The sequence below is a fragment of the Hyperolius riggenbachi genome, chromosome 6 (assembly GCF_040937935.1).
Source record: "Hyperolius riggenbachi isolate aHypRig1 chromosome 6, aHypRig1.pri, whole genome shotgun sequence".
NCBI lineage: Eukaryota > Metazoa > Chordata > Amphibia > Anura > Hyperoliidae > Hyperolius > Hyperolius riggenbachi.
Window position 1 is genome coordinate 16,254,342 of NC_090651.1, and position 23,228 is coordinate 16,277,569.

General features: G+C 44.4%; 1 protein-coding gene across 10 annotated transcripts in view; it reads right to left on the reverse strand.

The window, feature by feature from the left end:
- The window catches only part of PKNOX2 (PBX/knotted 1 homeobox 2), a 603,376-nt gene that overhangs the window by 250,385 nt on the left and 329,763 nt on the right, over positions 1-23,228 (reverse strand). For all 10 annotated transcript variants that reach the window (XM_068238894.1, XM_068238887.1, XM_068238895.1 and 7 more), the window contains one exon: positions 22,686-22,743. The gene's annotated coding sequence lies outside the window, so the exon portion shown is untranslated. The remainder of the gene's footprint in view (positions 1-22,685; positions 22,744-23,228) is intronic.

The following is a 23,228-nucleotide window of genomic DNA, read 5'->3' on the forward strand; positions in this document are numbered from 1 at the left end:
GTCTTGCTCACTATAATAACATTCAAATTAAAAATTCAGCATAAATTACAACACTGGATAATTTTCCAATGAATTGTCTCCCATCAAGTGGAAAAGAAGAGGGTTTATTTGTGACCTTTTTCGAGTAATCAGCACAATTATTTTGCTGGGATGAGAAAGCTGATAAAATATGCAAAAAAAAAACCCCTCTGCATAAATATTTTCTTTTGCCTGCGATGTTTTTGTATTAATCATGTAATGTTCTGTCTGCAGAGACAATGGTTTATTCTTTACATTACTGTGGACCCCACTCATCTTTATGGAAAAGAATCCGCTGGCATTGACCTAACACCCTCACATCAGGCGGTGGCCCCTCGTTTTGTCATATTTAATAATACAGGTCTAATAATGCAGGAATACGGTTTAACCACGTCCCCTTCCCCGGGACGAGTAACCTCGTCCCTGCAAAATCCCATATCGCCTCGCAGGGACGTAGCTACTGCCTTCCCCGTGCGCGTTCCTTCGATCGATACCACTGCCAATCGTTAGCGGTACAGTTCCTATTCAAGTTCCCATGTGAATGACCACCACCGTCTACTGGACGGCGTCGCCATTTGCAAAAACCGATACTTACACATCCACGAATGACTACCTTTTTGCGTAGTAATACTATGCATACAGATGTTATGCGTGAGGACATCTTGTGGCCAAATAGTTAAATTACATCTACACACTTTTTTTTTTCATTAAAAAAACATTTTTTTAACATTTAAAATTAACCCCTTTCCTCCCACACTCCCCAATAGTTACGCACCCAAACATTTAAAAAAAAATAAAAAAATATGTACAATAAAAAAAATACATAGTTACCTTAGATACTGAACTTTTTTAATATGTATGTTAAAAGGGTATATTACTGTTACTTTATAAATTATGGCCTTGTAATAAGTGACGGACGCAAAACTGAAAAAAAAAATGCACCCTTATTTCCAAATAAAATATTGGCGCCATACACTGTACTAGGGACAAATTTTAAACGCTGCAATAACCGGGCCAAATCGGCTAATAAAATGTGTGGATTTTATTTAAGGTAGCATGTATTTGAAAACTATAATGGCCAAAAACTGAGAAATTATTTTTTCCATTTTTTTTCTAATTTTTGCTGTATAAACACATTTAGAATAAAATAATTCTTAGCAAAAAGTACCCACCAAAGAAAGCCTAATTGGAAGTGAAAAAAAAAACAAGATATACTGTAGATTGTTTCATTGTCATAAGTAGTAATAAAGTTATAGGCGAATGAATAGAAGGAGAGCTGCCAGGTGAAAATTGTTCTAGTTTTTTATGGTGAAAACCCCCTTAGTAAGGAAGTGGATGCATATAGAGCTTATCCAATCAATCATTCAAGGTATTTTCAATGTGTTGGCCCTTATACTACATAGATTTGGTAGATCTGTACAACCAAGATTGCATGGTGTGTGTTGAGCTTAAAGAGAATCTGTATTGTTAAAATCGCTCAAAAGTAAACATACCAGTGTGTTAGGGGACATCTCCTATTACCCTCTGTCACAATTTCGCCGCTCCTCGCCGCATTAAAAGTGGTTAAAAACAGTTTTAAAAAGTTTGTTTGTAAACAAACAAAATGGCCACCAAAACAGGAAGTAGGTTGATGTACAGTATGTCCACACATAGAAAATACATCCATACACAAGCAGGCTGTATACACCCTTCCTTTTGAATCTCAAGAGATCATTTGTGTGTTTCTTTCGCCCATGCACTGAAGTTTCAGGCTACTCTTTTCTTCCTGCAAACAGCTTTGCCCTTGTTTGTAATTCCTCAGTATGTGAAAGCCCAGCCAGCTCGACGATTTATCCAGCTGATTAGAGCAGCTTCTCTCTTCTCTCTTATCTAAATAACACACAGGCAGTGTGCATAGAGGGGCCAGAAAGGGTGAGTTCATAGCAGAACCACAACACTGAAGAACTTGGCAGCCTTCCAGACACAGGCCGACAAGTCTGACAGGGGAAAGATACATTGATTAATTACAGAGACTGTCATAGTAGAAAGTGCTGCAGTAAGCCACAACACATTAGAATAGCTTTTGGAACATGTAGGATGATAAAAAACAGGATGCAATTTTTGTTACGGAGTCTCTTTAAGAGAGGTGTAAGCAGAGGAGGGGAAGAGTTTGTTAATGATTATCACTATTCAAAGCATATATACAGGTAATCATTACCAGCATAGCACCATTGAAGAGCTAATACTGCAGTTGAGGGTGGGCCCCATGGTCCAAGGGCCACGGTGCAGTCACAACCTCTGAATCCCATATTGCTATGCCACAGTTTATGGTAGTTTGTGGACCACTGCACTTTGAAGACCTCTGTCTTAGCTACATATTGCTGCGGAGGCAGTATAGGTACGCCCCCCAGGACTTCAGTGATTGCCCCTGGGTTGTAGATATATGTTCCTCGCCACAATTGCCCGCCACAAGCACCCTCGTCAGTGCCAAAATAAAACACATTATATATATATATATATATATATATATATATATATATATATATATATATATATATATATATATATAGTGGCTTGCAAAAGTATTCGGCCCCCTTGAAGTTTTCCACATTTTGTCACATTACTGCCACAAACATGAATCAATTTTATTGGAATTTCACATGAACGACCAATACAAAGTGGTGTACACGTGAGAAGTGGAACTAAAATCATACATGATTCCAAACATTTTTTACAAACAAATAACTGCAAAGTGGGGTGTGCGTAATTATTCAGCCCCTTTTGGTCTGAGTGCAGTCAGTTGCCCATAGACATTGCCTGATGAGTGCTAATGACCAAATAGAGTGCGCCTGTGTGTAATCTAATGTCAGTACAAATACAGCTGCTCTGTGACGGCCTCAGAGGTTGTCTAAAAGAATATTGGGAGCAACAACACCATGAAGTCCAAAGAACACACAAGACAGGTCCAAGACAGGTCAGGGATCAAGTTATTGAGAAATTTAAAGCAGGCTTAGGCTACAAAAAGATTTCCAAAGCCTTGAACATCCCACGGAGCACTGTTCAAGCGATCATTCAGAAATGGAAGGAGTATGGCACAACTGTACACCTACCAAGAAAAGGCCATCCACCTAAACTCATAGGCCGAACAAGGAGAGCGCTGATCAGAAATGCAGTCAAGAGGCCCATGGTGACTCTGGACGAGCTGCAGAGATCTATAGCTCAGATGGGGGAATCTGTCCATAGGACAACTATTAGTCGTGCACTGCACAAAGTTGGCCTTTATGGAAGAGTGGCAAGAAGAAAGCCATTGTTAACAGAAAAGCATAAGAAGTCCCATTTGCAGTTTGCCACAAGCCATGTGGGAGACACAGCAAACATGTGGAAGAAGGTGCTCTGGTCAGATGAGACCAAAATGGAACTTTTTGGCCAAAATGCAAAACACTATGTGTGGCGGAAAACTAACACTGCACATCACTCTGAACACACCATCCCCACTGTCAAATATGGTGGTGGCAGCATCATGCTCGGGGGGTGCTTCTCTTCAGCAGGGACAGGGAAGCTGGTCAGAGTTGATGGGAAGATGGATGGAGCCAAATACAGGGCAATCTTGGAAGAAAACCTCTTGGAGTCTGCAAAAGACTTGAGACTGGGGCGGAGGTTCACCTTCCAGCAGGACAACAACCCTAAACATATAGCCAAGGCAACAATGGAATGGTTTAAAACAAAACATATCCATGTGTTAGAATGGCCCATCCAAAGTCCAGATCTAAATCCAATCGAGAATCTGTGGCAAGATCTGACAACTGCTGTTCACAAACGCTGTCCATCTAATCTGACTGAGCTGGAGCTGTTTTGCAAAGAAGAATGGGCAAGGATTTCAGTCTCTAGATGTACAAAGCTGGTAGAGACATACCCTAAAAGACTGGCAGCTGTAATTGCAGCAAAAGGTGGTTCTACAAAGTATTGACTCAGGGGGCTGAATGATTATGCACACACCGCTTTGCAGTTATTTATTTGTAAAAAATGTTTGGAATCATGTATGATTTTCATTCCACTTCTCACGAGTACACCACTTTGTATTGGTCTATCACATGGAATTGCAATAAAATAGATTCATGTTTGTGGCAGTAATGTGACAAAATGTGGAAAACTTGAAGGGGGCCGAATACTTTTGCAAGCCACTGTATAAATATATATATATATATATATACACACACACACATATATATATATATATATATATGGACGGACGTGACGGACGTAAGCATTAAAAAAAACACAGTTACCTTAGGGACTCAACTTTTTAATATGTATATCATGAGGGTACGTTACTGTTATTTTGGCAAATAAGGGCTTGTAATAAGTGACGGACGTAAAACCGAAATAATACAACTATTTCCAAATAAAATATTAATGCCATACATTGTACTAGGGACAAATTTTAAACGCTGTAATAACCAGGACAAATGGGCAAATAAAATGTGTGGCTTTTATCCACAATAACAAGTTTTATTTTAAAACAATAATGTCCGAAAATTGAGAAATGATGAAGTTTTTTCCATTTTTTTCTTATTAGTCCTGGTAAAATGCATGTAGAGTAAAATATTTTTTTAGCAAAACATACCACCCAAAGAAAGCCTAATTGGTGAAAAAAAAACAAGATATAGATCATTTTGTTGTGATTGGTAGTGATAATGTTATTGCCAAATGAAAGGGAGGAGCGCCGACAGGTGAAAATTACTCTGGCCCATAAAGGGAAAAAACCCTTAGTGGTGAACTAGTTAATAGCATCTCAAAAAAACTTCATCAAATGCAAAAATCCTGCCCAGTTGACTTTGTTTTATAGCATAGTATGGATACAGAGGTGCCAAAAGGATAAAAGAATCTAACAAGTTTAAAACATGAGGAGGCAGTGGTGGACTTACCTCCTCCAAGCAGGCACAAAAATTGCCAATGTGTTTGTTAAATACAACAAGTTTATTTACATACTGCGGGGGACAATGCAACGCATTTCACATGTTTGATCCCGCTTCATCAGGCAATAACAACAGAGCAATAGCATATGTGGTCAGTAGTAGAGCCAGCACTTGGCAGAGACGTCTGCTTGGAGGAGGTAATTCCAACACGGCAATGTTTTAAACGTTTTAGATACTTTTATCCTTTTGGCGCCTCTGTATCCATACTACGCTGCATTAAGTCCACCCCTGGTGGAGGTGTGTTACCCCATTTCTCCTCATCTACGGAGAGCGACTTCTTAATCCTGAGTGGGGTCAGGTGTAATCTCCCCACCGGCCTATACAGTGGTTGCCTTTGAGGTAACCCTGCTTTATGAGTATAGCATATTACTCTATCATACTTCATTTCAACTACCAGTACATACTACACTATATTTGGCTCTTGGCGTCTCTACTCTGTGGACTTTGTTTTATAATCATCAAGAACAACTCAATATGGCCCCCGTTGGACCCGGATGTTTTTTCAATTATTTGTCCAGTAGCAGGCAGGCTTGCAAATGACATTAGTTTTATGTAATTAAAAGCTGCTCAGACACCAAAATAAGCTGCGAGGGGGATCACTCTGGAAATTCACACCGATCCACATTTTTTAGCTAAGCGCTGGCCTCGGTAATCTAATCTGAACAGCAACACGTTTTCTGTCTCGTAGATGACATCAGACGTGCAAATCTCTGGATAAATTGTTCCGTTTTATTGCATTTCTTCAGCCTGCTTTCTCACTTTCAAGAGTCTGAAGTGAAAAGGCTGACGATTTTTCAACAGTTTGTCAAGAACAGAATCAGTAACACCCCCACTCCCCCTTACTTCATACAAATACCTCACTTAACTGGAACACGGCGGCTGCTGGAGCAGAAAATGTCTACCTTGAAGTAACACAAACAGTTTATCTAGTTACAAAGCAACTGAAGAATCACCAGCATGAAATAGACGCCTAAACCCTAAAACACGTCGTTTGCCAGTGGCGAGTCTAAAGAGGAGATGGGCAAAACGCTTCAAAGGCAGCACCCAACGGTTATAGAGGAGGCCAGGCACACATAAACTGATTAATACCGGCACATCAAAGCCCAGAACGCCTCAACTAGTTAAGAAAACAAGGCTTTTAAAAGTCAGAGTTATCCCAGGAACACAAAGTTGTACAGTATGTTCGGCGGTTCAAGCCGGGACTCTCTATTGGTCTTTGCCAAGACATAAAGTAGAGAGTCAAGCAGGTTTCAGAACGAAATTACAGAAAACAAAGCCATAGCAAAACACCTGCACGCTGTGACAACCAACTAATACTGTGAGTGTAAGAAGGAGGTGCGATGTCAGCAAAATAAGCCGGCAAACCTCATACTGAACAGCTCTACAGGAGCTTGCAAACAGCCTGAATGGTTCCAAACACAGCGCGGAAATTCCAGTGTGTTGCCGCTGATTGTATAATATCTGGGAAAGATTTTACATCCCTTTCTTAACCACCCTGGCGTTCTATTAAGATTGCCAGGGCGGCTGCGGGAGGGTTTTTTTTAAATAAAAAAAAAACTATTTCATGCAGCCAACTGAAAGTTGGCTGCATGAAAGCCCACTAGAGGGCGCTCTGGAGGCGTTCTTCTGATCGCCTCCGGCGGCCAAAAGTAACACGGAAGGCCGCAATGAGCGGCCTTCCGTGTTTTGCTTACTTCGTCGCCATGGCGACGAGCGGAGTGACGTCATGGACGTCAGCCGACGTCCTGACGTCAGCCGCCTCCGATCCAGCCCTTAGCGCTGGCCGGAACTATTTGTTCCGGCTGCGCAGGGCTCAGGCGGCTGGGGGGACCCTCTTTCGCCGCTGCTCGCCGCAGAGCGGCGGCGATCGGGCAGCACACGCAGCTGGTAAAGTGCCGGCTGCATGTGCTGCTCTTTATTTCATCAAAATCGGCCCAGCAGGGTCTGAGCGGCACCCTCTGGCGGTACTGGACGAGCTGAGCTCGTCCATACCGCTAAGGTGGTTAATGAAAAATCAACCAAACATTGCTTGAGAAAGGCTCTACCACACCATGGGCCCTATGCAATTCACTTGCTCTCCCAACTTCCTAAGTTTTCTCCTAGGAGATAATTTTTCATCTTTTGTTTTAAATAACTTTTTAACACTCTACAATTGAAAAAGTACTAAAGAGTAGGTGAAAAAGTACTGTCACTGTGATTTTGAGTATTTTCTTGGTGGCTTGAAAGGAATTGTACTGCTAAGGTGTAAAAATATTACCTAGGAGAAAAAGTAAATTGTATATGGGCCCTTAACTCTCTCAGCCAAGCACCTATTCCGCAGCCCTACCTAGTGTGTCCCCACTCCCCTTTTAGATTGTGTTCGGCAGGGTGCTTGTGTAATGATTCCCTATGAGAGAGATCACATCTGAGCGGTTCAGTTCCGATCCACTCACCAAAGCGCAGCCTGTACCATTTTCTGAGCGTTTTTGCTCAATGGAAGGTATGGGGAAATCACAAAACGCTTGAAAAAGTGCTTTGTATAGCGATTTCCCCAGCGCTTCCATGAATAAATACATTGTATTTATTCTTTCCCGGGTCAAAGAGTTCACTTCGTGTCTAACGCCAGGAAGTAAAAAAACTAATTACTTAGCAAAAGCACTTTATTAAAAAACGAAATGCGCAGGTAAGCGACAGGAGGTGCTAAAAATAATCGCGCACAAAATCGCAAAATGCTGGCGTCAGCGATTGCAATTTATGATGTGAATCAATGTCGACTTAAACAGGAACAGGAACTGTAATCAAAATAAGATACTGAATAAAATAGTTTTTTTTGTTGTTGACAATATTGATTTATAAATGATTTAGTCAGTGTTTGTCCACTGTAAAATCTTTCCTCTCCCTGATTTACATTCTAAAATGCATCGCTAGTGGCGACATCTTTAAAGTCAGGCAAGTAATGAAGATGCAGAGTCGGCACTACTGCTCCTAGTGCATTTATTGCCAGTGGGTATACATCAGATGGCGTGCAGTGTACAAAAATATTTTTTCACATACCGTGCATTTGAAGGCTTAAAGGTGGAGAGCTGATGGTGGGCGCTAGGTGCAGGAGTAGCCTGACGGCCGTTTCGCGCTGTCCTAGCGCTTCTACGGAGGCAGCCTCCGTAGAAGCGCTAGGACAGCGCGAAACGGCCGTCAGGCTACTCCTGCACCTAGCGCCCACCATCAGCTCTCCACCTTTAAGCCTTCAAATGCACGGTATGTGAAAAAATATTTTTGTACACTGCACGCCATCTGATGTATACCCACTGGCAATAAATGCACTAGGAGCAGTAGTGCCGACTCTGCATCTTCATTACTTGCCTGACTTTCACCTAACCCAGTCAGAGCACGCTGCCCGCACCAATGGGGTCACATCTGCCATGATCCTACAGACCCTCCCAACAAGCGGAAAGTAATCCATGTAGTGCCGACTCTTCCCCTCCTTTTTCCTATCTCTCTTGATCTTTAAAGTGACACTATACCTTTTTATGAAGAAAATGACACTATACCTTTTTATTAGCAGAATCCACGGACGTCCTGCGCGTCCCCCGCTTCGTTCCGCCGTCAATGCAGGCCTTTCCGTTCCCCCAGGGCATGGCCCGACCCCACCAAAAGGGTCGCATTGATTCCACCTCTAAGATGGCCGCCGCCTTGATCCGCGGCTGCGCAGTACGCTTTGCCGCGAGTGCGAGTGCCCTGGACATGGCAGCAGAGTACATGTGCATGTGATGTATTGGGTGCATAGACCAATAGGACCGCAGTACATTCTTTTTAGTTAGACCCATGTTGAGAAGAAGGCCCAAAAAAATTTTACATTCAGAAACTTGGACTGGTTTCCACCGAAAAAGCTGGGCATAGTAGCTTCTCGGATTGATGTATTGCGTGGCGTAACAGTTGGTTTCTGACACGACTAAGTCGTAGAAATCCTCGGTGAAGAACAGATGAAAAGCGTCTAGGGCCGATCCTAGATGATCTGTCTCCACCTGGACTCCAGACTGGACGGTGAAAGGGGGCACTATGGGTGCGGCAGAATCAGCAATCAGGGTTTGCCAGCACCTCTGGGAGTGTAGGGGTTGTACGTGGCCATGTTTTTGGTGGCTGAGATGGGGGTCTTACTGCACGTGCCACCGAACCAGTTTCAACTGCCATGCTGGTGCCACCACTTCATCAGGGTATACGGAAGTACTGGTTCTAATTCCAGAATGTGCTGTGCTGCTGGTGTATGCCTCACCATGAAATCCTAGATCAGCGCTAGCACCACTCTGCTGCTGATCCTGCACCACCTGAGGTCCACTGACATAGGGTCGGGTACCCCTGGCCATAGCAGGGACCTCAACCTCGTCATCAAAACTATCGAACAGAGAGCCACTGCTGTCTACAGGTTCATATTCTGACCAGGATGGTTCGTCAGATGAGGCGTCCCAATCTATCTCACCCGACTGGGCTAGAATCAGCCGAAAACCCCTTTCTTGCCATGTTGGACTGCTAAATTTAGAGGGTATTCCTCTGATTTAGATCTGAATGCGATCAGTACTGATCACTTACAGATACTACATAGTACCAATGCTGATTAGCGACAGTGATGACGCTAATCAGCGGCTCAGTAGTAACTGCGGTGTAGTGGGCTGGGCGCTAACTGACACTTACTACATAACAAAGAGCAGGGCCCCCAACCGCCCCGTTTTCGTCGGAACGGTCCAGATTTCGGGGGCCGTCCCGCTGTCCCGTGCTGCCCCCCCCCCCTAGTCCCGGCCGCTGGGGAGAGAGGGGGAAAAAAACGATTGAGGCACCAACCCGGGATGCGTATGCGGCATCGATGGCCGCCGCCATTAAACTTCTCCCTCCCTCCCTCCTAATATGCCTCCCAGTGTCCCCTTCCCCCCCGCAGAGTAAACAAATGTGCAGCGGAGCGGGCTGCAACTCCTACCAGTGCCTCTCCGAACCGGGATCTCATGTTGTCTTCTCGGCTTCTGGCTTCCTGTGACGTCACAGGAAGCCGGAAGCCGAGAAGACAACATGAGATCCCGGACGGTGCGGAGAGGCACTGGTAGGAGTTACAGCCCGCTCCGCTGCACATTTGTTTACTTTGCAGGGGGGAAGGTGAACTGCTAATTGGCCGCCTGGCTGAAGACACAGAGGGGAGGCGTAAACTGCCAGGGATCGCACGCACATCGGCGCGCGCGATCCCCAGCAATAACTGCCCCAGGACTTCACGCCAATTGGCGTGGAGCAGTCCTGGGACAGGGACAAGAGGCAAAAGGGAACTTGAAGATAGTAAAAAAAAAATTAAAAATAGAATTTCACTTACATGGGGCTTCTGCCAGCCCCCTGCAGCCGCCCTGTGCATGCACCAGTCCTCAACAAGGTCCCTCGCCACGGTGTAGTTTTGGTATCGCCGACTACCAAGTTGATGGCCACTGCGCCTACTGTGGCCCTGGCCGCGGGCATCCTCATTTACGCTCCCGTCGCCAGGAGCATCCTGTGTAGCAAATCTCTAGTACGTATGCGCAGGGCGCTCCAGGTGATGGGAGTGCGATTGAGGACGCACAGGGGCAGTGGACGGCAAGTGAAGAAAGTGAAACTGAGCAGCAACGGAGGTTTTAAAATTCAGACCGCACAGTTCCTCTATATCATCATTAGTTCTCCTTCATTTTAACAATAAAAAATAAGAAATATACCAATTTGAGAAATAACTAAGTGTTAGAGTATATTAACCATTAGCAGCTTTAATTGAGTTATTTTGTTCGAGATAAGTGCTCTGCTTTTGACCTCAGTCGGCAGAACTCGTTGTGCTGTAAATTCTTGGAATGCTTTGATCTCTCTCTACTACAGGGGTGTCAAACTCAAATACAATGTGGGCCGAAATTGTACACTGGGACCAAGTCGAGGGCCACACTCAATGTCTACTGGCCACCTTCCTCCCTTATAAAGTTCCCAAGGGTCTAATGGCCCCCCCTTCAGCTCCTATACAGTTCCCTGGTGTCTAGAGGCTCCTACCCTCTTGTATACAGTTCCATAGTCTTTAGTTATTTTGCCCATCTCCTCATATGGCTTCCCTAATTTTCTAGGGCTTAACCTCCAATATAGCTTCCTTGGTGGTCTAGAGTGGGCCAAACATAATTGCAAAGTGGCGCAGTACAGCTCGGAGGACGTCCGATGACGTCAGCGCGCCCCCGTGAGGCGCATTTTGAAACGCAGAAGAGCCCGACCTGGCAGCCGGCCTGGCCAGGTCGGGTCGGCCACCGGGAGCCTGCGGAGCGGCGCCGAGGGCATGTCCTGGCTGCCCACGGCTGGAGGAAGCCCCAGGTAAGTGGATGGGCATTTTTATTTTTTTAAGAGCCACCCTGAACCTTCCCTTTAAACATATTTTTCAGAAGAAAAATACATGTATTTGCATAGATCTGTATATTAGTCTTTAAAGAGGGATTTGGTTCCCACAGAGAATGAAAGAGGGCCAGTTGGGAACTATGGTTTAATGGATGAGCACTGTAGAGAAAAGGTGTTTGTCTATAGCTGAGCAGCGCGCAGTAGTCAGCGGAGACAGAAGAAGGAAAGAACAGTGTCCTACGGCGAGAGGTACACACAACCGATAATCCACCCATGTGTCGTTTAGTCATCCAAGTGGTAAAAAGCTTCATGACATCATGAGGCAGCTTCTAGTTTCTTAGACAAGAACAATCATCTGGGCTGAGTTTTCTCTAGAAAGCATGCGGGGCTTACCAACCACATCTGTGGTGGCACAAACAATCTCTATATATATAAAACCCCTATGTCCCTGCGTCCTTCTCCTGTGTCCCTGTGTCCGTGCATTTGGCCTAGTGCGCATGCGCTGAACACAGTCGGCCTTTGGGACAGGAGGAGGACGGGGCCAGGCATGTGTGCGCACAGTGCGCGGGCGTGTGCACGTGTGGGGGTATGTGTCGCAGCTGTGCACGCGGACCTGTGGCGGTGGTGACAGGGCAGGGTGGGGTTTGAGCAGAGGTCTAGCGCCCATTATTTTAACGGGCCTTAGATCTAATCTTTCTATAAAAGATCTTTCTAACTGAAAATCTGGAGCCCAAAACCCAGAATGCATCCCTAGCTTTAAGACGCACAATTCGGCAAAAGTTGGCCCCTGTGCCCAATATTGCATACATCGGTCAAACCGTCAAAATAAATAACCATTAGTGACAACAGTTATCCATTTTAAAGTGTCTACGCGAAACGACTAATCACTCTGGTAAATTTATGTAACAATAAAACTTTGCAATAAACTTAAAAAAAAAAGTTATGGAACAGAATTTGATTAGGTGTAAAGAACTTTTTTTTTTGTTTTTTTTTGGCCGTCTTTGAAACAATAATGTTCAAACCACCATGAAACAAATATCACGCCGGCAATTGCTTCCTCCAGGACTTTGAGAATGTATTGCTGAATAAACAGAGGCGGCTTTGGCAGCGCTGGAACGGCAAGTGAGGCGCGAGCTCGCTGCCCCTACAGTGGATCTACTTCTCCTGCTGTGGCACATCTGCTTGTCGCGGAGAATGGAGCTTATCCGGCAGCCAGCAGCCTTCGCGGCACTTTAATAGCAGCAAGAAAGAAAGAGAGGGGGGGAGAAGTAGATGATAGGATTGAGTGGAAATGTTTTGTACAAGTTATTAAGTTTGGAAAGCGTTATGGAGTACCGTGCTGTTCCTCCTGAAAAGCCGCCATTTCATACATAAACCATGCTTTCTGAAAACAAAAAAAGGTTCACCGGAGACGCATCTTGCCGATACGAGAAAAGCGAAGTCAACTATTTGTTTCTTTTGAAGTGTTCTGGGATCGTTTGTAGGAAAAGTTGTTGGTTTAACTCAAAAGACAGCTGCTTAGCTATGTCTAATCTGGGCTGTTGTCATCTCGCAATAAAATCGCTGCTGGATGAGAACGCAAACGCCACACCTTGTTAGTAGCGGGGTAGAGAGGGACATTTTGCTGTGTTTTATATGGAGAGTCCAAATCAGCAGTCATCAGTTGAATAGTCTAACATCCAACTCCACGCACGACCCCAAATATAGAGTATTACAAATTAAACTACACGTCATGGAGTCCCGTAGAAAAACATAGCTGGTGCCATGACCTTAGGTTTGCGCCACCTCTCAATGTTCAGTTCGGTCCATAAATACAGTATTTAGACGCAGATGAAGTGCAGACTTTCCTTTTTAAAGAGAACCTGTATACAAAAAAAAGTTCCCCTAGTGGGTACTCACCTCGGGAGGGGTAAGCCTCAGGGTCCCAATGAGGATTCCCCCTCCCCTGTAGCTGCAGGCAGTCCAGCGCTGGCTCCCCCGGAAGTGTCCCGGAATCCTCCCTCGACAAGCCCTGATTTATTTACCTTTCCGGCTCCAGCGGGGGCGCTGTTGCGACTTTCCGAACGGAGATAGGCGAAAATAGCCGATCTCTGTCGGGTCCGCTCTACTGCGCAGGAGACTTGCACCTGCGCAGTAGAGCGGCCCAACAGCGATCGGCTATTTCCGCCTAACTCCGAGTGGAGAGTCGATACTGCGCCTGCGCTGGAGCGGGAAAGGTAAATATTTACATCGCCGCCGTTCAGGGAGCTATATCGCCGCCGCCGTGGGACCGAGGGCGGGGGAAGCTTCAATAGGATCAGGAGGCTTCCCCCACCCCAGGTGAGTACCCCCCCAGGGGAGGTTTTTCTCAATACAGGTTTTCTTTAATTCAGTGGGGTGAACAAAACGATTGCATAAAAATGTGAGGCAACTAAAGCATTTTTTTTAAAGCGGTATAAAGCCCTGACATAATATTCAATAAAAACATATTTTCCGACTTTTTTATATGCCATACAGTTATCATATTCGCTTTTGTGCATAAGTATTATTGTTAATTTAGAATTCATAACTGCTTTATTCATCTTCTAACGTAAGCAGATATGCTTTCTGATGCTTTCTGATTGTCTCACTGTCTTCAGGAGAGTTTGCAGTGTCACAGAAGGGTTTGCTTACATTCCTCACGTGATACAATTAAACACAAGATAACATTATCTCTAGTTCAGAGTCCTCCAGCTTTCTAAATCCTGTGTTTAACCCTTTGAATGCTGTTCTAGTAAAAAAAAATGCTGGTTGTATATAATATGCTATAAATAATCTATTACAGCAAAGAAGAAATGCTGGGTTTCATTCCGCTTTATACTATCCCTTCATTTCAGGGGCTCAAAAGTGATTAGACAATTGACTCAAAAGCTATCATGGGCTTGGTGTGGGCAAGTCCATCGGTATGTTATTATTAAGTAAGCAGATAAAAGGCCTGGAGTTGATTTGAGGTGTGGTGCTTGCATATGGAAGATTTTTCCGTGAACAGACAACATGCAGTCATAGGAGCTCTCCATGCAAGCTATCCTTAAAGGGAACCAGAGACGACCAGGGTAGAAAAAATTAAAAAGCTTTTATACATACCTGGGGCTTCCTCCAGCCCCATAAGCCTGGATCGCTCCCACGCCGCCATCCTCCGCTGTCTCTATCGTCGCTACCGGGTCCTGTCACTTCCGGCGGACGCGACCAATTTTCCGCATGAACAGGGGCTCCCTCCATATCCTTACGCATGCGCCTGCGTTGTATGCAGGCGCACGCGTAAGGATATGGAGGAAGCCCCTGTGATGCGGAGAATTGGCCACGTGCTTACGTCGACTGGCCCGACTGGCCGAAACTACGGGACCCGGCGGAGGACGGCGGCTTGGGAGCGATCCAGGCTTATAGGGCTGGAGGAAGCCCCAGGTATGTATAAAAACTTTTACATCCGACATCTCTGGTTCTCTTTATGCTGCAAAAAAAATACAAAAATAAAAAAACGACAATATTACGAGTTTACAGTTTAATTTACAGTTTGCTACATCCTGAGAAAGAAAGCAATCACTGGTGAACTCAGGAACGCAAAAAGACCTGGACGTCCACAGAAGACAAAAGTGGTGGATGATCACAGAATGATTTTTATGGTGAAGAGAAACCCCTATACAACAGCCAACCAAGTGAACAACACTCGTATTAATAAGATGTGAAAATATCACCTATTAAACTCAGGAGAAAAGGTGAATTGAATAAGAGCCCACGACTCCCAGATAAGCTCTTAGAAATACCGCCAACTTTATTTGTTTGCATGAACTTGTAACCAGTGAGGTCACTTCCTGCAGAGAAGTCCCACATGGTTCAAGAGGTGCCTCAAACGCTGGCTTGATTTTCTTCTGGCACTATATTTTGCCTGAGGAAGTGGGCAGAGACCCACAAAACATGTTGCCAAATGCACATTAAAAGTATGTTACAAATGATTTGAACGTGTCATCGAGGTAAGCCACCTCAAACTTTTTTCGTTTTATTTACTTTTAACATATTTTTATCATACCTTGGGCATATTTTTCTCCCCCCTTTGTGTTACCAAACCTCCTTCGGGAGGGGTATTCGGCCAGATGGCCTAGCACCACCTTTGCGACCATCTAGAGCATTTTGTACAAGAGAGCAACCGCATCCAGCCTGGCTGATCATCCAAGTGGAGTCGGGTTTGTGCATCTCTACCTGCCTACAGTGGTTGGTTGCCGTCTGCAACCTTCCTTTGTGAGTACATTTCATTAATTCTACAACACTTCCTTATTGTCGTTACTTAATGCACCATCAGTCCCTCCCTTTTTTGTTTTTATCCAGGGTGTCCCCTCCCCCCCTTTTTTCACCCTGCCAATGCATTCCTGCAGGGAAGTTCCACATGGTTCAAGAGGAATGCTACAGAGTTCAGCACAGCTTTCCTGTAATGCGTATGGATTTGGCACGGTTCCCTTTGATTATTTTCCAATAAGTGGAGTATCAGCAATGTGCACCATGGTGCTTGTCCACCATTGATTCCCTACATCCAAATGTTCCCCCTGCTGCTAAATCTCATTCTAGATATGGAGCCCTTTCTTGAACACCCTATCATAATTCTCTTCTTCTGGACCTCAAACCCTACCCTTACCCCAACAGTAATCCATTCCTATTGCCCAACCCTTACCCACCACTAAATTAAACTCCGCCCTGATGCCTTAACTTAACCTTGTGACCACTCCAAAATCAAACCAGCTTAAACTGCTCTTCTCAATATGGCCCGGTATTAGCAAATGCCAAAAATCCAGAGACACACAGTCACAGGCTTAAAGTTGCCACGGGGCAACTATAATTAGTAAATTAGTAGCAGAGAGCTCTGTTGCTGGGGAGAAAAAGGTGTGTGTGTGTGTGTGTGAGGGGGGGGGGGGGGGGGGGTATGGGGGAGAATCACTTGTGCACTGAATTGTGCAGCCCTGCAGCTTGGCCATAAAGGGGAACTGAAGTAAGAGGTATACGGAGGCTGCCGTATTTATTTACTTTTAATCAATACCAGTTGCTTGGCAGGCCTGCTGGTCTATTTCTCTGCAGTAGTATCTGAATAACACCAGAAACAAGCATGCAGCTAGTCTTGTCAGATCTGACTTTAAAGTCTGAAACACCTGATCTGCTGCATGCTTGTTCAGGGGCTATGGCTAATAGTATTAGAGGCAGAGGATCAGCAGGGCTGCCAGGCAACTGGTATTGCTTAAAAGGAAATAAATATGGCAGCCTCCATATACCTCTCTCTTCAGTTCCCCTTTAACCACTTGCCGACCGCGCACTCATACCGCGCGTCGGCAAAGTGGCAGCTGCAGGACCAGCGACGCAGTTCTGCGTCGCCAGCTGCAGGCTGATTAATCAGGAAGCAGCCGCTCGCGCGAGCGGCTGCTTCCTGTCAATTCACGGCGGGGGGCTCCGTGAATACCCTGCGGGCCGCCGATCGCGGCTCGCAGGCTAAGTGTAAACACAAGCGGAAATAATCCGATTTGTTTACATTGTACGGCGCTGCTGCGCAGCAGCGCCGTAAGGCAGATCGGCGATCCCCGGCCAATCAGCGGCCGGGGATCGCCGCCATGTGACACGGGACAGCCTGTCACTGGCTGCACAGGACGGATAGCGTCCTGTGCAGCCCAGATCACCAGGGGGGACAGGGAGGAGAGGGAGGGGGGGCATCTCGCCGCGGAGGGGGGCTTTGAGGTGCCCCCCTGCAACACCCATCAGGCAGGAGCGATCAGACCCCCCCAGCACATCATCCCCCTAGTGGGGAAAAAAGGGGGGCGATCTGGTCGCTCTGCCTGCACCCTGATCTGTGCTGGGGGCTGCACAGCCCACCCAGCACAGATCAGCTAAAACAGCGCTGGTCCTTAAGGGGGGGTAAAGGGTGGGTCATCAAGTGGTTAAAGCTGCAGTGGCCCAATTAACAAAAAATGGCCTGGTCTTTAGGGGGGTTTAGTACTGTTGCCCTCAAGTGGTTAAGTATTTTAGTGGGAACTATCTGTATTTTCATTTTCACACAATAAATTATAATTAAAGCAAAGCCCTTTTTGTAATAGGGGTTTTTTTAATAATTAAAAAGAAAAAGCTGCCTTAAAGGAAACCTGTCTTATCAGCACATCATTATAACCGGCACCTACCTGCTTAAAAATACCTCCATAAAGACATTTCATATATAGTGCTTTGCTCAGTAATACTCTGCCTTTGATATAGTGCACTATCAGCAGCTTTCCCAGGTCTTTGTGAATAACGGCCCCCGTTACTGCGCGGGTCCTACGCGGCCCCCCGGGCTCACAGCAGAAAGCGTCACGAGCCCATTCTTTAATATCGGCGAGCAGAGAGCGTATTGGAGTAAATTGCAGCCAGAACGTATTAATCAGGAGGAATATTTGCAGAAGCAGAGCGGAGGAGATACGGGGGTAGAAGGTAGCCCTTGTTAGGGGGATCGGACACATCTGGAAGCCATTATTAGGCCGGGTCTGTGTTTCATATCACACACAGGTACTTGCTTGTGCTGGTAGCTGGCGTCTCTGGGTGGGCGAAGGATTAGGCAAAGCTGTGACATGACAGAGAGTCGGGGGACGGCCGTGCTGACATGGTTCAAACACCGCACTTAAGCCTCGGGGGCCAGATCTGAAAAGAGAGGCTGAAAAAAGAAAAGGCCCAAAATATGAAACGATTTATTACGCGGCTGATCTCTAAATCACGCCGTTAACAGCCCTATCAAAAATAGTAAACGGCTGAAGGAATGAAATCCTATCGACAGCTGCGGGGGAGGCTTTCCGCAAAACAGTCATTTGCCGCTTAAGACGAAAATTGCTTGGGAAAGGACAATGAGGACTGGAGTTCGCTACGGGTCGCGGAGCTGCGTGGGGCGCTCGCCACCGCTTTCCCGGATGTAATAATTGCAACGTTAAAGGACACCCGAGGCGAAAATAAACTAATGAAATAAACAATTGTATCTATCCTCCTTCTCCTAAAAATGACTTTTTAAGATATTCCACAGATCTATTTTATGTGTAAATCTACTTTTTAAGTTTTAACTGTTTTATTGTTTTTGCTCAATGACACATTCATTGAAGTATACCAGAGCTAAAATCTATGAACTACTGACCCTTTTTATCTTTTTCCTGCTCTCAGAAGCCATTTTCTGCTAGGAAAGTGTTTTATAGTTGGAATTTCTTATCAGTGAGGGTCATACTGTAGTCACTTCCTGTCTGAGTGAGCCACTTACATACCTGATATTTAACTCTTTCAGGCAGAGAACGAAAAAAAAGGAACACAGCATAGTTATTTGTGAGCTGGGCACTGTACATACACATGTCTATCTCATCATGTCACATGTCACTTCGGGTATCCTTTAATGCACATCGGAAAACCGAAGAAACGGATAGTATGGGCATGTTTACCATGGAGCCTGAGATCTGTGGAGCACATCGGCTATCCAGAAATCCTGGCATGGATCTAGGGAGATTCTATGCATGCAGCACTTGTGTTTTATCCCTTTTCATATTTCATTTCATGTTTATTAATTTGCTTTTGCTAGGTGACCACGTCCCTTTTATGCCCCTTACTGCCATATTCTTCTTCAAGAGGAAACAAAATCAATACATTGCATGATGAGGAGTTAAAAAAAAAAGATGGCTCAAGAAATGATTGATATTCACCATGTAATTTGTTCATATTGTACCATCTACCATGAGACTGCAGGTCTGCATCTTTACTGCTGGTAGTCATTAAAAAAAAGAGCAGACAGCACCAACTGCCATTATCTAAAACAGGGGTAGGGAACCCATGGCTCAGCAGCTAGATGTGGCTCTTTTGATGGCTGCATCTGGCTCACATACAAATCAGTAGGGGGTTGATTCACTAAGCTACACAGCTCAAGCAGCACAGCTCAGTGTGGCAGCGCAAGTAACATTTTCATAGTAGGCACATTACTGCTGTAGCATGAACTACTAACCTACTCGTGCTCCCCCCAAAACTAACAGCTGCTCTAATTGTCCCACTCTGCACCCTGTCAGGTCCAGTGACTTTGTAGGACGAAATCCCCGCACTTTGATTGGCCCAATAGGCTGCCTGTCACTTGACAGGAAGCCTATTGGGCCAAAGTGCGGGGATCACGTCCTTCAAAGTGAATCAACCCCCAAGTCAGCTAGCTAATTGTACAAGCTGTTAGTCGGTATTTCTCCTGTCTGGCTCTCGGGGAAATTGCTGATGTTGCTGAAACCCAAGAGAAGCTAAAGCGTGTCTGACACTTCCGCTGCCCGGAGGATCAACTGTACATACATCACCATGGCAACAGGGATGTGAGCCCTACTGCCCTAATTTGAAACATTGTATGGCTCTCACGGAATTACATTTTAAAATATGTGGCGTTTATGGCTCTCTCAGCCAAAAAGGTTCCTAAACCCTAAAAATACACCCATTAACAATGTGATGGGCTAAAAGTTTTTTTTTGTCCAGATACTGTAAATAGTTATATATGCACAATAATGTCAGAATGGCAGACACTTGTGGGCCCCTATAGATGCTGGGGCCCTGGGGCAATTGCCCGCTTTGCTTATATGTTAGCGCCGGCCCTACCTGGCTGTCCTGCTGATCCTTTGTCTTTAGTACATTGATACACCCTGAACAAGCATGCAGCAGAACAGATGTTTCTGACATTATTGTCAGATCTGACAAGATTAGCTGTATGCTTGTTTCTGGTGTGATTCAGACACTACTGCAGCTAAATAGATTAGCGTGGCTGCCAGGCAACTGGTATTGTTTAAAAGGAAATAAACATGTCAGCCTCCTCACTTCAGTTGTCCTTTATATGTAATATTTGCCAAAAGCTCCACCTGATGGTTTGACAGCCAAACTTTGTAAGCAGGGATAGTCAATGAGATGCGAATTGCTCCAACTTCTATGCAAATTTACCGCATACACTCGAATATAAGTCGACCTCATGTATAAGTCGACTCCAACATTCAACCCTCTTAAGCCGGAATTTTTTATTGACTCGAGTATAAGTCTACCCAGGAAAGTTATTGGCTGCACTTGGGGCACAAGAGGGGTTAATGACTGCACTGCATACATTATTGCAGCCATGAATACCTCCTCCAGGCCCCGAAGTGCTGCAATTATTCTCTCCCTTTTATGGAGCCCACTATTTCCCCCTGACCCTTTCCGTGTTAATTGTTATGGCCAGGACTTTTAAAACTTGTGTTTTCTTGGTATTTTCTTTCCTCAAAGTATCGTTTACCACAGTGTAAATTGCTGCAAATGGGAATGTCACTAATAGTACACACATTACTCAGTGTGCTCAGTGTTGCCTGTGACTCGGGTATAAGTCGACCCCTATACTTTTATGAAGAGAATCAGACCTAAATTTCTAGACTTATGTATATACAGTAATTGAAATATTATGCAGCCTGGAATTTAGCCAGTCAAAACTGGCAGAGAATGCACTTAACTGGTCAAATTCCTACCTGCCTACAATTTGCATAAAATATTCCTGCTGGTTGCAATTACTAGCATTTTATTGACCATCTATATTAATAGCGGGAGATAATGAATGAGATACAAATTTTTAATGAATGGAAGTTTTTTTGTTTGTTTGTATTAGTTGTATGCAAATTTATGTGGCTTTGAATTGGACCATTACCACCAATACAGGAGCTGATGATTTTAATTGGTCCATTTTCCAAGCTGCATAAAATGTGCTTAAAATTGGAAATTATAAGTACCTTATTGACCATATTTGATAGAAACTGCCTACTTATCAGTCACCAGGTCTGGGGACTTGGCAATTTTAATGTTAGAGAAGGTTAGGCAACACTGCAGACAATATCTTACCAGGTGTTTGCTAAAAAAATATTAATAACTCAATGTTTTTAAAATATTTTTAAGATTTGTATTTTTATAGCTAAATGAAGTACACACATACACAAACACCACACCTGGCCGGTGCATGGTGGCAGCTGACAGGTGGTGAATTCATCGCCTTCAACCTCTGTAAAAGGGCCCTTACTGGAGACTAGGTGACTAGCATCAGAGTTTTGTAGAGTGCTAAAATGAGACTAGCTTATATTTCTGTTGTTTCGTTTAGGACAGACAGTAGCCTTGCACCCTGTAAAGAGGAAGTTAATATTAATCTCCTATCCAGTTGCAGTCCAACTAGTTGCAGTCCACTTGGCTCACTTGAATTTATTGGTTATTAAACTATCATTCCAGGCATAAATGCCTTCCTGGATCCATGCAGGAGTTGAATTAAGAAGACCAGACCCCCTTGGCTCTTTTTGTACCACAGAGTGTCTGTACTATAGCCTGCAATCTGCTCATAGAGGTTCAGCCTGAGCCCTCCCACCTGTAGTCTGAACGATGAGGATGATGCAGACTGAGTAACAGCCACACCCACAGAGCCTGAAAACTGACTCCCTGAACTCTTTGCTACTAGTCATATGATCAAAACTTCATATGAAAACATCTGCGCACCCAGATTACTGAGCTATTAGATGATCTGTCTCCTGAGAACAGGGAGAAAGTGAAAGCAGCCAAGTTCCTCATAGAATGAATATTACATAAACACATTTGGCTAATCGTGCTACATGCGTTCTGTTTCTACAGTTCCAGCACAGTCACGGTTTTCCTTATTCCTTCTTACAGAGGATTGTGAAACAGAAAGGACAGAAGATAGATTTAAATTTTTTATATATATTTTTTATATTTTTTTATAATGGTTATACTTTTACAACCCAACCTTGATAAGTACCCCACGATTACACATGGTAAGTCATCTTGATGATATTATGTATTTGCTGGTATTTTGCATATTTTTCTATTCTATGTATGTATATTGCCTTTCTCGCATATTGAGGAGTGTCAATGTTTATTTCAGACACTTTTTTCTTAATGATCTGATGAAGCGGACTGTGATCTGCAAAACGCGTTATCAGCTGAGTGTCTGATTTTCTATTCAATAAACTTGTTACCGTTTGTGGCTATCCTCTTCTTTATGTAGATAAGCTAACTTTTCTATACTTCTTTTATATGCCATACTTTTTCTTTTTTGGTGGGGAGGGGGGCGTCTCCCTCCAAGTGGAAGATGTGGCTGCACGGTATGCAACCTCCACCAGCGCCGTCACGGACTCGCCGAGGACACTTGATCTTGTTCTGGGAAGCACAACGTGACGCAACAACAAGACAGGTATTGTGACCTGAGCCCACTCACTGTTGTCTCCAGAAGGCAAACTAAAAATATTTCCCTGGTCCTGCGGGCAACAGGAAGTCACATGACCTGCCCGATGCTTATGTCGAGCAAATCAAGATAAAATATTGTATAAAAATAAAAAGTATTACCTTCTGTGGAGCAGAGCGTTCTCAGGCAGCGCAGAGCATCTCGCCGTCCTCTTCAAATCTAAGAAACAAAATGAATTATATTGAAATCTGCAGCAATGTACAAGGAAGGAAAGAGAGCAGGATAAAGAATATATTACAAACTGGGCGACTGCAGGTCACCACTGTGACTCATTCAACAGGAAGGTTTATTCAGATCTGTGTTTGTGTTGAGTAGGAAGATTACATGTAAGAACATTTTTTTTAAAGTGGATCCGAGATGAACTTTTACTCATTGCATAATTGTGTTCCTTTCCTATTGTTTATAGGGCATTCCTCAAGCCCAATACTTTTTTTTTTTTTTTTTTATAAATTTTTTTTTTCTTTCTTAACAGACTCAGCGTATTATCATGCCCGGACTTCCATCAACATGACTTCACAGCCGTGCTCCTGTGTCCCTGGGCGCATCTTCACATCATAGTCTGAATCCACTTATATAGACATAACACAACAGCAACAACAACAACAACAAAAAGAAGAAAAATCACACGAGGAAAAATATTATAG